The 12,376-nt window shown below is 40.4% G+C and overlaps 1 protein-coding gene across 1 annotated transcript in view; it reads right to left on the bottom strand.

The window, feature by feature from the left end:
- LOC128687999 (uncharacterized) overlaps window positions 1–12,376 on the bottom strand; it is a 355,922-nt gene that overhangs the window by 9,833 nt on the left and 333,713 nt on the right. The window lies entirely within an intron of this gene.

A 12,376-nucleotide genomic window follows, 5' to 3' on the forward strand; every position in this document is an offset into this window, starting at 1 on the left:
GTGTATACAATATAAAATTATCTTTCGCTTATCTGTTTTAGTCTCTATGTCTAAAGTGGATCACCAAGATCCTGACTGGTCACATACCAGGCCGCCATTACCAGACGGAGGATCGAGCCTCTCTCCGAGTGGCGGTGAATGACCAACACAGGTTCAGCGCTGCATAAAGTATAATATACGTCTGTACTTCACTTACCTCATGTGAAGCGCTACACCCATGTGGGTTACATAGAGCAAAGGACCTGGCAAGGCTCGACCCTCGTCAACAAACAGCAAAACAGATTTAAAAATTTCTATATCCCATCTGTCTCGCTGCGTGAGCATATTCTGCCCATGCACCACATGGAAACACCGGAGGCCTCCCAACTTACGAACGAGTTTGTTCGTAACCCTGAATGTAATTTCCAACAAAGAACAATAGTATATCAAACTATTTTTTTTTATTTTCCCCCCAATACTGACATCGTAAGTGCGAATAATCGTAACTCAGGTGATCGTAAGTTGTGGACTCATGTTTTCTCTGGGACTCGATGGAATGTTTTTGCTCCTCTCACGATGAAAATTTAACAATTTTCATCGTGAGATAAATACTAATTTAACATTTTGAAAATATTATTTGAAGATAAATACTAATTTAACATTTCGAAAATAGGTCACATGTGTCAAGAAACTTATTATAGAGAAAGAGAATGCAATTATACGCCAAAAAAAAAAAAACAGAATCATCTTAAAATAACTAAAACAGTATGTTAATTTTTATTCATTTCAATAAAGATAATGTTTATTATTCAGTCAGTTTAATAAAGACAATATCTATCAAATTACTTTCCATTTAAATGCAAAGTGATTATACCATCATTATACCATCATTATACCATCATTATACCATCATTATACCATCATTATACCATCATTATACCATCATTATACCATCATTATACCATCATTATACCATCATTATACAATTACTATACAATTATAACAACCCGAAAGAATATATATAGAGAAAAATATGACTTGAAATACTAATTCTAAACTAGATATAACTTAATATTAAGACAACACTAAATATGGCTATAAATACTAAGACGACACTAGCCATTACCTTAAATACTAAGACAAGACTAGATATGGAATAAGAAGTTCCCAGTAACATAAACATGAGGAAGTATGTAAGGAGAGTTTATAAGTGTTCGTAATAAAACTTAACAGAATTCTTTGGCGTTACATCAGGAAGTGTAAATGACAGTAATCTTCGGGTTATACTTCAGTTTTACGTATCTTTGGTTAGACTTCGTTTATATTATGCTGCTCAGTTCTGCTCTTCATATTACAGGATGGAAATAAGCGCTCTGTAAAACGTAGACGATGGATGTCCAACTTGATTCTATTTATCGAAAACCTTCAGACACTTGTGCAACATCTGGGTATCTTTATTTGTAGACTTTTCACCATCCAGTGGTTTTATCAATATAATATTGTGAAGAATGTAGAATTATAAACAAAAGATGAGGTGACTATTAAAATGGTATATAATAAAGACAGGTTAGTAAGTATGACACATGTGCAACACTTAGGTATCCTTTCTCTGAAGTGTTTCTCCTATGAAGTAGACTTCTGTCGAGTACATCTCTTTGCATCTCTATTGCCTCTGCTCACTCCTCTGTTCTCGACTAAAGAAGCCTACTGTGTAGGCGAAACGTTTCTGAATAAAGATACCTAATTTGTACATGTATCTTACCAAAAGATGAGGTAATTAGTCCCGTAGTCTTGAAAACTACGGTGCTCTTCACCAGCTCCAAGACTGAGGGACTGACTGTCTCATCTTTTGTATAGAGTTCTACAGTCTTCACATTATGTCCTTGTATTATACTGAAAAAGCCACTAGTTGGCAAAGCGTCTACTAATAAAGATACCCAGATGTAACACATGTGTCTAATTCTTCACCATATAAATCATGCGTTGAATGCGTCTAATCAAGCGAGGACGCGTGCAAATGGCTGAAAGATGGAGAAATTTAGATTTAGAAAAGATACTGGGAGGAACTGGTTTGTCAATAGAGTTGTAAATGAGTGGAACAAACTCCCAGGTAGCGTCATAGAGACAAATATTTTTTGGGTAGGTGGGTGTGGGTGGGTGTGGGTGGTTGTGGGTGGGTGTGGGTGGGTGTGGGTGGGTGTGGGTGGGTGTGGGTGGGTGTGGGTGGGTGTGGGTGGGTGTGGGTGGGTGTGGGTGGGTGTGGGTGGGTGTGGGTGGGTGTGGGTGGGTGTGGGTGGGTGTGGGTGGGTGTGGGTGGGTTTGGGTGGGTTTGGGTGGCTGTGGGTGGGTTTGGGTGGGTGTGGGTGGGTGTGGGTGGGTGTGGGTGGGTGTGAGGGGGTGTGAGTGGGTGTGGGTTAGACCTGCCTAGCATGGGCCAGTAGGCTTACTACAGTGTTTCTTCAATCTTGTGTTGTCACAAATAGAGAAAGATTCAGCTCATGGAGCAGAACTCTTCCCCAAGCTGAGGGACTGACCACCTCAAATACTTTTTCCCAAAAGTTGATGGACTGATTACATCATCTTCATTTATTACTACAACTGCTGCCTTTGTATTTGGCAAAACGTTTCAAAAATAAAGGTACCCAACTGCTGCACATGTGTCTTACTCGTCAACTTGTTGGTACTTTATACCATTTCCAACATATGGCACTATATGTGCCAGTACAGATGGCACTAAGGCACTCTAGGGAGCACCTTGACGTCGCTGGAGGGCTAAGGGATTTGGACCTACTCTCCTTTTCCTTGGATCAAATAGATTACCTTCCATCCCCCAGGCACTATATGACCCTCCTTCACTGGCTGGCTCCTTACCCCATTAATAAATGTGAATCACCAATACTTCTTCACTGCTGCAGTGACTTCACTGTGAGGTCCCAGTACAGTGAAACCTCGGTTGTCGAACGGACTAGTTGTCGAACAAATCGGTTTTTGAACAAGAAATTCGGTCCTGTTTTTCATACATGGTCTTGGTTGTCGACCAACAACACTCGGATCACGTGATAAGACAAGAGTCCAGAGCGTGGGTCCCAGTATAGCGACTAACATGCAACACTCATGCTGTAAACCTCTCTTGAGCTGTACATGAATGGTATACAATACTAACAAGATGAAAATTAAGATACATGTGCAACATCTGGGTATCTTTATTGTAGACGTTTCTCCATCCAGTGACTTTATCAATACAAATTCAAGGACATGAATGGAAAACAGTAGAACTATATACAAAAGACGAGGTAATCAGTCCCTCAGTCTCTCACCGTAGTCGTGACTCTTCACGACTACGGTGCTCTTCATATGTTTCGCCACTGGATGGTGAAACGTCTACAATAAAGATACACAGATGTTGCACATATATGTCTTAATTTTCATCTCTTGAGCTCTTGGTGTGTATTTTGTGAAGGTAATGAAACCAAAGTATGAAATTTGATGGAAAACTTACGAAATTACACTATCGCGCAGTTAGCGATCTCAGCGATATTCAAGCATTGGCGATTTCGCCCACTTTGATCCCTATTTTGGGCCAATTCCATTGTTCCATCTGAATAATTTCGTAATTATTTCGCTAGAATTCCTTTTATTCTATCGACTGAGTACAAGAAACTGCCCATTTCCCCATTTCAATTACCCTCTAAAGAGTTATGAAATTACTAATTTGACCAATTTCACACAAAATTCAAGAAACTCCAATTTCAAAATAGTGCCCAGCATAAACACTGCAGAAATTCCTGCCACTAAAATAACGTTATATCTGTTCATAAGTCACGTCTCCAGCCTCTCTTATATTACGCTTGCTCTTCGTTTTGAATTTTTTCACACAAAAAAATAGAAGATTTACTATTATTCAGTCTACTGCATAATTGTAATAATTGTATAAATAATATCAGCACATTCGTGAGTGCATATTAGAGGCATCAGTTGATGTATTAGACGCATGACGTGATTTATTTACTATTGAACATCAGCAAAAATCGAACATTTCCGCTACTTTGAGCTCAATTTCAAGGTTCTTTTTAAACCATTGAAAATCATCTATATTTCTGTAGTATATCTTCCATTCTATCAAATGAGACCAAGAAAATGAGAATACAATCATAAATACCATACGAAAATACACTGCAAAGTCACTCTTTTAAATTAAAAACACGGTCGCAGTTTTTTCTCTCATTATGCACTGCTTGTTGCAGGATTTTTTTAATACTACGCACACTGACCACACAGACACATTCTCTCACGTGTAGGCCTATCAGCTTTCTCCCGTAAAATTTGAAACCGCTAGAACTTTACTATTAGCTCTCCTCTGACAGGTAAAAGGCAGTTAAATTTTATTTACTGTACAGTATTTCAGTTGAATTTTCACTTAGTATTTATTTTTACAGTTTCCGTGTGCTGTATAATTTTATACATTGTTTTATGTAGTAGTTAGTACTTTTTTATTAATAAATTTTTATATTGTCATTTTTGGTCTGGAACGGATTTATTTATATTATTCTTTAATGGAAAAATTGGTTTGGTCGTAGACCGTTTTGGTTGTCGAACCGACTTCTGGAACCAATTAAGTTGACAACTGAGGTGCCACAGTACTTCTTTACTGCTGCAATAACCTCACTGTAAAGTTCCAGTGCTTCTACATTGTTACAGTGATTTCACAGTCAAGCTTCAGTGCTTCTACAATACTGCAGTGACTTTACTGTGAAGTCCCAGTGCTTCTATACTGCTACAGTGACTTCACTTTGAAGCTCCAGTGCTTCTACACTGCTGCATTGACTTCACTGAGGGGCCTGGCTGGTTTAAATTCGTAAAACTACCTGGAGTGCTCTTACCTCAGCCTGTGTAGATCTCTCAAGCGAAGGGGAGAGAGAGAGAGAGAGAGAGAGAGAGAGAGAGAGAGAGAGAGAGAGAGAGAGAGAGTATGCTCCACTTTCTTGGTTTGCCCCCCCCCTCTTATCTGCGACTGCTTGACAGAGTAGGGAGCAGAGCAAGACGTCTCATCTCTCGCCTGGACCCATCCTGGATAGATCTGTCATTTCAGCAGAGTCTTCAACACAGGAGGGATGTGGGTGGCCTTACTGTTATGTACAAGGCCAATATTGTCAAAGTACCACACTTGGATCCACTTCGAGGACAGCGAGAAACAAGCTTTTATGCCACAAGACGGGCAGAAAGCAGCAACTTCACTCTGGCTGTACCCTTCTCCAGAACATCACTCCATCTGAGATCATATATACCCATGATGACTCGATTATAGAACACATTCGTACACCATAATGATGTCAACGAGATGAAGTCAGATAATCAAATGAAAATGCTGGCCCACAGATGGCTCCAACTTCATCCTGTTCCATAATTGTATGTCTCATAACAATAAAAATGCTTTCAAATGAGCTGATGTAGGTAACAGCTCTTAGCTTGCCAATAAAGTTAGGAATCCTTAAACTGTAAATAGCTTGTCAATAAAGCTAGGGATCCTTAACTTGTCAAACCCTGTGTAAAAAAAAAAAAAAAAAAGAGAGAGAGAGCGAGAGAGAGAGAGAGAGAGAGAGAGAGAGAGAGAGAGAGAGAGAGAGAGAGAGAGAGAGAGAGAGAGAGAGAGAGAGAGAGAGAGAGAGAGAGAGAGAGAGAGAGAGAGAGAGAGAGAGAGAGAGAGAGAGGGAGGGAAAGAGAGAGGAGCCAGTCTATCAACATCCTGTCGGCTAACATTAGAGGCTTCATTGCCAATGTTGAAGAGCTCACACACAGTTTTGTGAACACTCGACGTCCCGACATGATAGCTGTTGTTGAAACATTTTTAGATGACAGGACTCCAGAAAATTTTGCAAGAATTGCTGGTTACAACTCAGGGATGAGAACAGACAGGCAAGGGCTTCTCTAAAAGTGTACATGCTCAGCACATTGATATTGCCATATCTACTCATCTTGAAATTATGTTCTTCAAGCTATGTATAAACACTAGTACCTCTGTGCTAGCACGTGCAATGTACAGACCTCAGTGGCAACATGCAGACCCCATCAACTTCCTAATGGAAAATGTGGACTCCCTTCTGCTCTAACACAACTGTCAACATATCATAATTGTTGGTGACCTCAACCAGCACCTTATACAGAGGGACTGTGATGGCCTTCTTGCGGTATTTGACATGAGAAACTTTGTTGATTTCCCTACTCACATCTCTGGTTCCTCCCTTCACCCAGTAGTGACTGATCTGGCAGAAGGTATAGTCACTTGTCAACCTCTCTGCTACGTTGGATCATTTGACCACAAGGCTGTTTTTACAACACTTAACTTCCCAAAAGAACGAGGTGAGGAGTCCACACGCACAACCTGGCTATTGGAAAGAGGTAATTGGCCAGCCCTTTGTTCTGAGCTCACCACCACCGATTGGAATGCTCTTCTCCAAGGAGATGTTGACAACTAAGTGAAAGCCTTCACTGGACACATCCTTAATCTACAACAAGAACACATTCCTCACCGGCAATATGTAACGGAGCCTACAGATCAGCCTTGGTTTGGCTTTCGTTGTAGAGAGGATGCCACTGCTAAGTATAAGGCATGGCAAAGGTATAAGAGACATCCTACCACCTATAACAGGAACTTGCACAGGCAACCCGCCATCGCTAAATGGGAGGTGGACACAAAAAGAAAGCTAGCATCAGGTAGAGTGGGCTCCAGACAAGGTTATCTGCCTGATGAACTCATTCCACCTCTAAATCGATAGGATGGGACCACCTCTACTAGTAGTCAAGAGAAACCTGACCTCTTTGCCGAACACTTTGCTACCAAAATGCAAGTTCCTGATCCAGCGAGGGACCCTCCTTGGCTAGCTGCAAGAACTGTGTCAAAACTGTCAGTGGTGACAATAAGGCAGGAGGAGGTGTATTTCCTTCTTAAATCGCTTGACCAAGAAAAGGCTGTGGGCCCAGACAAGTTGAGCCCAAGATTGCTTAGAAGATGTGCAGACCAGCTAGCAGCACCTCTAACTAACATCTTTCAGTACTGTCTAGTACAGTGTAAATGGCCTTCTCTGTGAAAAGAGGCAAATGTAGTCCCTGTTCACAAAAAGAAGAGCAGAACAGAAATCAGCAACCACAGACCAGTGTCACTCCTGCCAATTACTGGCAAAATCCTTAAGACAATAATCTCAAAACAAATGATACAGTTTTTTGACTACCACTCACTACTTTGTGACCGTCAATATGGCTTCAGGAAAGGTTGCTCTGATGCTGAACTGTTATTAAACCTCTCCACTAAATGGCACCAGTCAATGGATGAATCCAAAGTCAGCTGTGTGGTAGCACTGGACATTGCTGGTGCTTTCGACAGGGTGTGGCACCAGGGCCTCTTGGCAAAACTGCAAGCACTGGGAATTGCAGGGTCTGCGCTATGTCTCCTCGGCGATTACCTTCATGTTAGATCTCTAAGGGTAGTCCTCAATGGAACAGAATCAGCAAGACATCCTATTGGGGCAAGTGTTCCACAAGGAAGCGTGCTGGGACCATTGTTATGGAATGTCTAATTCAATGACCTTCATCTCATTCCAGAATCCCATGCATATGCAGACGACTGTACACTGACATTCACTTATCCAAGAGAAGACATGCCAGCTACTCTAAGCTACATCAATCACCAGCTAAGAGCTATATCAGCTTGGGGAAACAGATGGCAAATAACATTTGCACCTGAGAAAAAAGAAATGATGATGATCTTTAGGCACCATGATGGTAATGGCGGTGCAGTAGTAAGTATGAATGGGAGGATGTTGGTACCTGGGTAAGAAGTTGATATCCTTTGGATGAAATTTGACTCCAAACTGACCATGAAGAACCACGTTGTAAATCTTGCAAACAAGGCAGCCAGGAAGCTTACAACACTTCGCCGTATCTCGCATCTGATTGACAGTAGGGGTTGCAAGATTCTGTATGAGGCACAAGTACACTCACACCTTGAGTATGCTCATCTTTCTTGGTTTGCCTGCCCCCCCCCCCCTCTTATCTGCGACTGCTTGATAGAGTAGGGAACAGAGCAAGACGTCTCATCTCTCGCCTGGACCCATCCTGGATAGATTTGTCATTTCAGCAGAGCCTTCAACACAGGAGGGATGTGGGTGGCCTTACTGTTATGTACAAGGCCAATATTGTCAAAGTACCACACTTGGATCCACTTCGAGGGCAGCGTGAAGCAAGCTTCTATACCACAAGAAGCAGAAGGAGCAACTTCACTTTGGCTGTACCCTTCTCCAGAACATCACTTCATCTGAGATCATTTATCCCCAGGATGACTCGAGTATGGAACACATTCGTACAGCATTATGATGTCAGCGAGATAAAGTCAGTTGATCAAATGAAAATGCTGGGCCACAGATGGCTCCAACTTCATCCTGTTCCCTACTTGTATGTTTCATAACAATAAAAATGCTTTCAGATGAGTTGATGTAGGTAACACCTCTTAGCTTGTCAATAAAGTTAGGAATCCTTAACCTGTAAATAGCTTGTAAATAAAGCTAGGGATCCTTAACCTTGTGTAAAATGAGAGAGAGAGAGAAAGAGAGAGAAAGAGAGAGAGAGAGAGAGAGAGAGAGAGAGAGAGAGAGAGAGAGAGAGAGAGAGAGAGAGAGAGAGAGAGAGAGAGAGAGAGAGACAGACAGACAGACAGAGAGAGAGAGAGAGAGAGAGAGAGAGAGAGAGAGAGAGAGAGAGAGAGAGAGAGAGAGAGAGAGAGAGAGAGAGAGAGAGAGAGAGAGAGAGAGAGAGTAGAGGGTTCGTAAAAGTATATTGTTAAACAAGATTTTCAAGACGCGGTACACAATACATAGATCAAGTCTGGATATAACTCTTACTCTTGCTGTGTTCGTAAGATCCTTGTGGTTTTAGCGCTTCTCCATGAAGTGCAGCACTCACTTCTGTGTACCTTCCGCTTCTCCAGCTCAGTTATGGCGAGGGCGCTGACAGCACCAATTATATATATATATATATATATATATATATATATATATATATATATATATATATATATATATATATATATATATATATATATATATATATATATATATGTGCAATAAGATCACAGTAAACAGGTGATTTCAGAATATGCAAAACAACCACTGTGAAAGAATAGAGAAATTCCAAGCGCTTTCGTGACTACTCACATTATCAAGGAACTATGAAAGTAAAGCATCCAAGAAAGATATATAAGGGGTCTGGCCAACAACTCGCTATCAGATCCCACAAACGGTTAAACACCTGACGCGCGCCGGCCCAACTGGACAGGTCCTTCGCACAACCCACCAACAAACTATTCTACCCAAGAAAATTTTTTAAAAATTATTATTTGTCCAGTGTATTATTAAATTTTTCCCAAATTCTATTAATTATAAATGGATCTAATTTATATAAACCGAAGGAAATATTCATATTATTGTCAAAACTGCTTTTTATGAAACAAGATTCAATTATATTCCTGTCGACCATGGACTTGCTTGATACAACTTTCTCAACTTTTTGAAAATCAATTGGATGGTTAAAATTTCTTACATGAATAAATAGAGCATTGGAATCTTGTCCAGTTCTAATATTATATTTATGTTGTTTTAATCTAAGTTCGAGACTTTTACCAGTTTGACCGTAATAAACTTTATCGCAAATTTTACAAGGAATCTTATAGACACATCCGTCAGCATTTTGGGGGGAATTCTTTATCAAAAGTTTTTTACTGTATCAAGATTTTTAAATACAACTTTAATATTGAAAGTCTTAAGAAGAGAAGGCATATCAACCAAGTTTTCATGGTAAGGGAGAACCAACATATTTTTAGTTGAATAAGGTTGTTTGTCCCTTTTTGGGTTGTAAAAAGTATTTCTAGCAACTTTAAAAGATTTATCAATTACATTTCTTGGGTATTTTAAATCATTACCTATTTCATAAATTTTGGATATTTCCTCATCTATGAACTCAGGACTACAAATTTGTAAAGCTCTCAAAAACATTGATGAGAAAATAGACAGTTTGACTCTATCTTGATGCGAGGAATAATAGTGGACATAGGAACAGTTATTTGTAGGTTTTCTGCAAATTTTAAATTTGAATTCATTATTAACCTTAATAATTAAAACATCTAGAAAAGGCAATGAGTTATTTTCTTCAAACTCAACCGTAAAGTTTATAGAATGGGCTAAGCTATTTAATTTTCCAAGGAAACTTATTAAACTTTGCATTGTTGATGCAAAATTTGTATTTAATGATAAGTTTTACACTCAGAAATTTGGTATGGCAATGGGAAATCCTCTTTCACCTGTTCTTAGTAACCTATACATGGAATTTTTTGAAACAAGATTGCTTAATACAATCCTCCCTAATAGAGCAAAATGGTTCAGATATGTTGATGATATTTTATGTCTTATGCCCAAGAATGTAGATATACACCATTTCCTTGGCAAATTAAATAGCTTAGCCCATTCAATAAACTCTACTGTTGAGTAAATATATATATATATATATATATATATATATATATATATATATATATATATATATATATATATATATATATACATATATATATATATATGTATATATATATATATAATATATATATATATATATATAGTTTTAACAAGTCGGCCGTCTCCCACCGAGGCAGGGAGACCCAAAAAGAAAGAAAATCCCCATAAAGAAAATACTTTCATCATCATTCAACACTTTCACCTCACTCACACATAATCACTGTTTTTGCAGAGGTGCTCAGACCACAGCAGTTTAGAAGTATATACGTATAAAGATACACAACATATCCCTCCAAACTGCTAATATACCGAACCCCTCCTTTAGACTGCAGGCATTGTACTTCCCATTTCCAGGACTCAAGTCCGGCTATATAAAAATAACCGGTTTTCCTGAATCCCTTCACTAAATATTACCCTGCTCACACTCCAACTGATCGTCAGGTCCCAAATACCATTCGTCTCCATTCACTCCTATCGAACACGCTCATGCACTCCTGCTGGAAGTCCAAGCCCCTCGCCCACAAAACCTCCCTTACCCCTTCTTTCCAACCTTTTCGAGGACGACCCCTACCCTGCCTTCCTTCTCCTACAGATTTAAATGCTCTCCATGTCATTCTACTTTGATCCATTCTCTCTAAATGACCAAACCACCTCAACAACCCCTCTTCAGCCCTCTGACTAATACTTTTATTAACTTCACACCTTCTCATAATTTCCACACTCCGAATTTTCTGCATAATATTTACACCACACATTGCCCTTAGACAGGACATCTCCACTGCCTCCAACCGTCTCCTCGCTGCAGCATTCACAACCCAAGCTTCACACCCATATAAGAGTGTTAGTACTACTATACTTTCATACATTCCTTTCTTTGCATATATATATTGATATATGTATATATGATATTTATAATACCGAGCACTTGTGCTATTTCACTAAATGACATTTCTCAGGTTTACTTATGTACGAAGATAACTCATTAGTGTATAAGGTTGAATGATGTATTTAGGTAAAATGCATCAAGGACAGTGTTTGGCCAGCACTGTGATGCGATGCTGTATTTTCCTAACATGGTTGTCTTAAGAGCGTGAGTGTGGGCTCATTTGGCACAAAACTTGATCACATTTATGATAAACGAGTTTCACATGTCCGTGGGTTAGCAGTATTCATTGGATGTATGGCTGTACTCCTCCTGTTGTAATGTTCGTCCCGTTGTCTCGGACCTTATCTTTTTTCCTTGTGACTAGCGGTGTCCAGGTGGTCTGTGGCTGGGGGTGTTATACAGGTCTCTGCATTGTGACTAGCGGTGTCCAGGTGGTCTGTGGCTGGGGGTGTTATACAGGTCTCTGCATTGTGACTAGCGGTGTCCAGGTGGTGTGTGGCCGGGGGTGTTATGCAGGTCTCTGCATTGTGACTAGCGGTGTCCAGGTGGTCTGTGGCTGGGGGTGTTATGCAGGTCTCTGCATTGTGACTAGCGGTGTCCAGGTGGTCTGTGGCTGGGGGTGTTATGCAGGTCTCTGCATTGTGACTAGCGGTGTCCAGGTGGTCTGTGGCTGGGGGTGTTATGCAGGTCTCTGCATTGTGACTAGCGGTGTCCAGGTGGTCTGTGGCCGGGGGTGTTATGCAGGTCTCTGCATTGTGACTAGCGGTGTCCAGGTGGTCTGTGGCTGGGGGTGTTATGCAGGTCTCTGCATTGTGACTAGCGGTGTCCAGGTGGTCTGTGGCTGGGGGTGTTATGCAGGTCTCTGCATTGTGACTAGCGGTGTCCAGGTGGTGTGTGGCTGGGGGTGTTATGCAGGTCTCTGCATTGTGACTAGCGGTGTCCAGGTGGTCTGTGG

This window comes from Cherax quadricarinatus, chromosome 10 (assembly GCF_038502225.1).
Source record: "Cherax quadricarinatus isolate ZL_2023a chromosome 10, ASM3850222v1, whole genome shotgun sequence".
Classification (NCBI taxonomy): Eukaryota; Metazoa; Arthropoda; class Malacostraca; order Decapoda; family Parastacidae; genus Cherax; species Cherax quadricarinatus.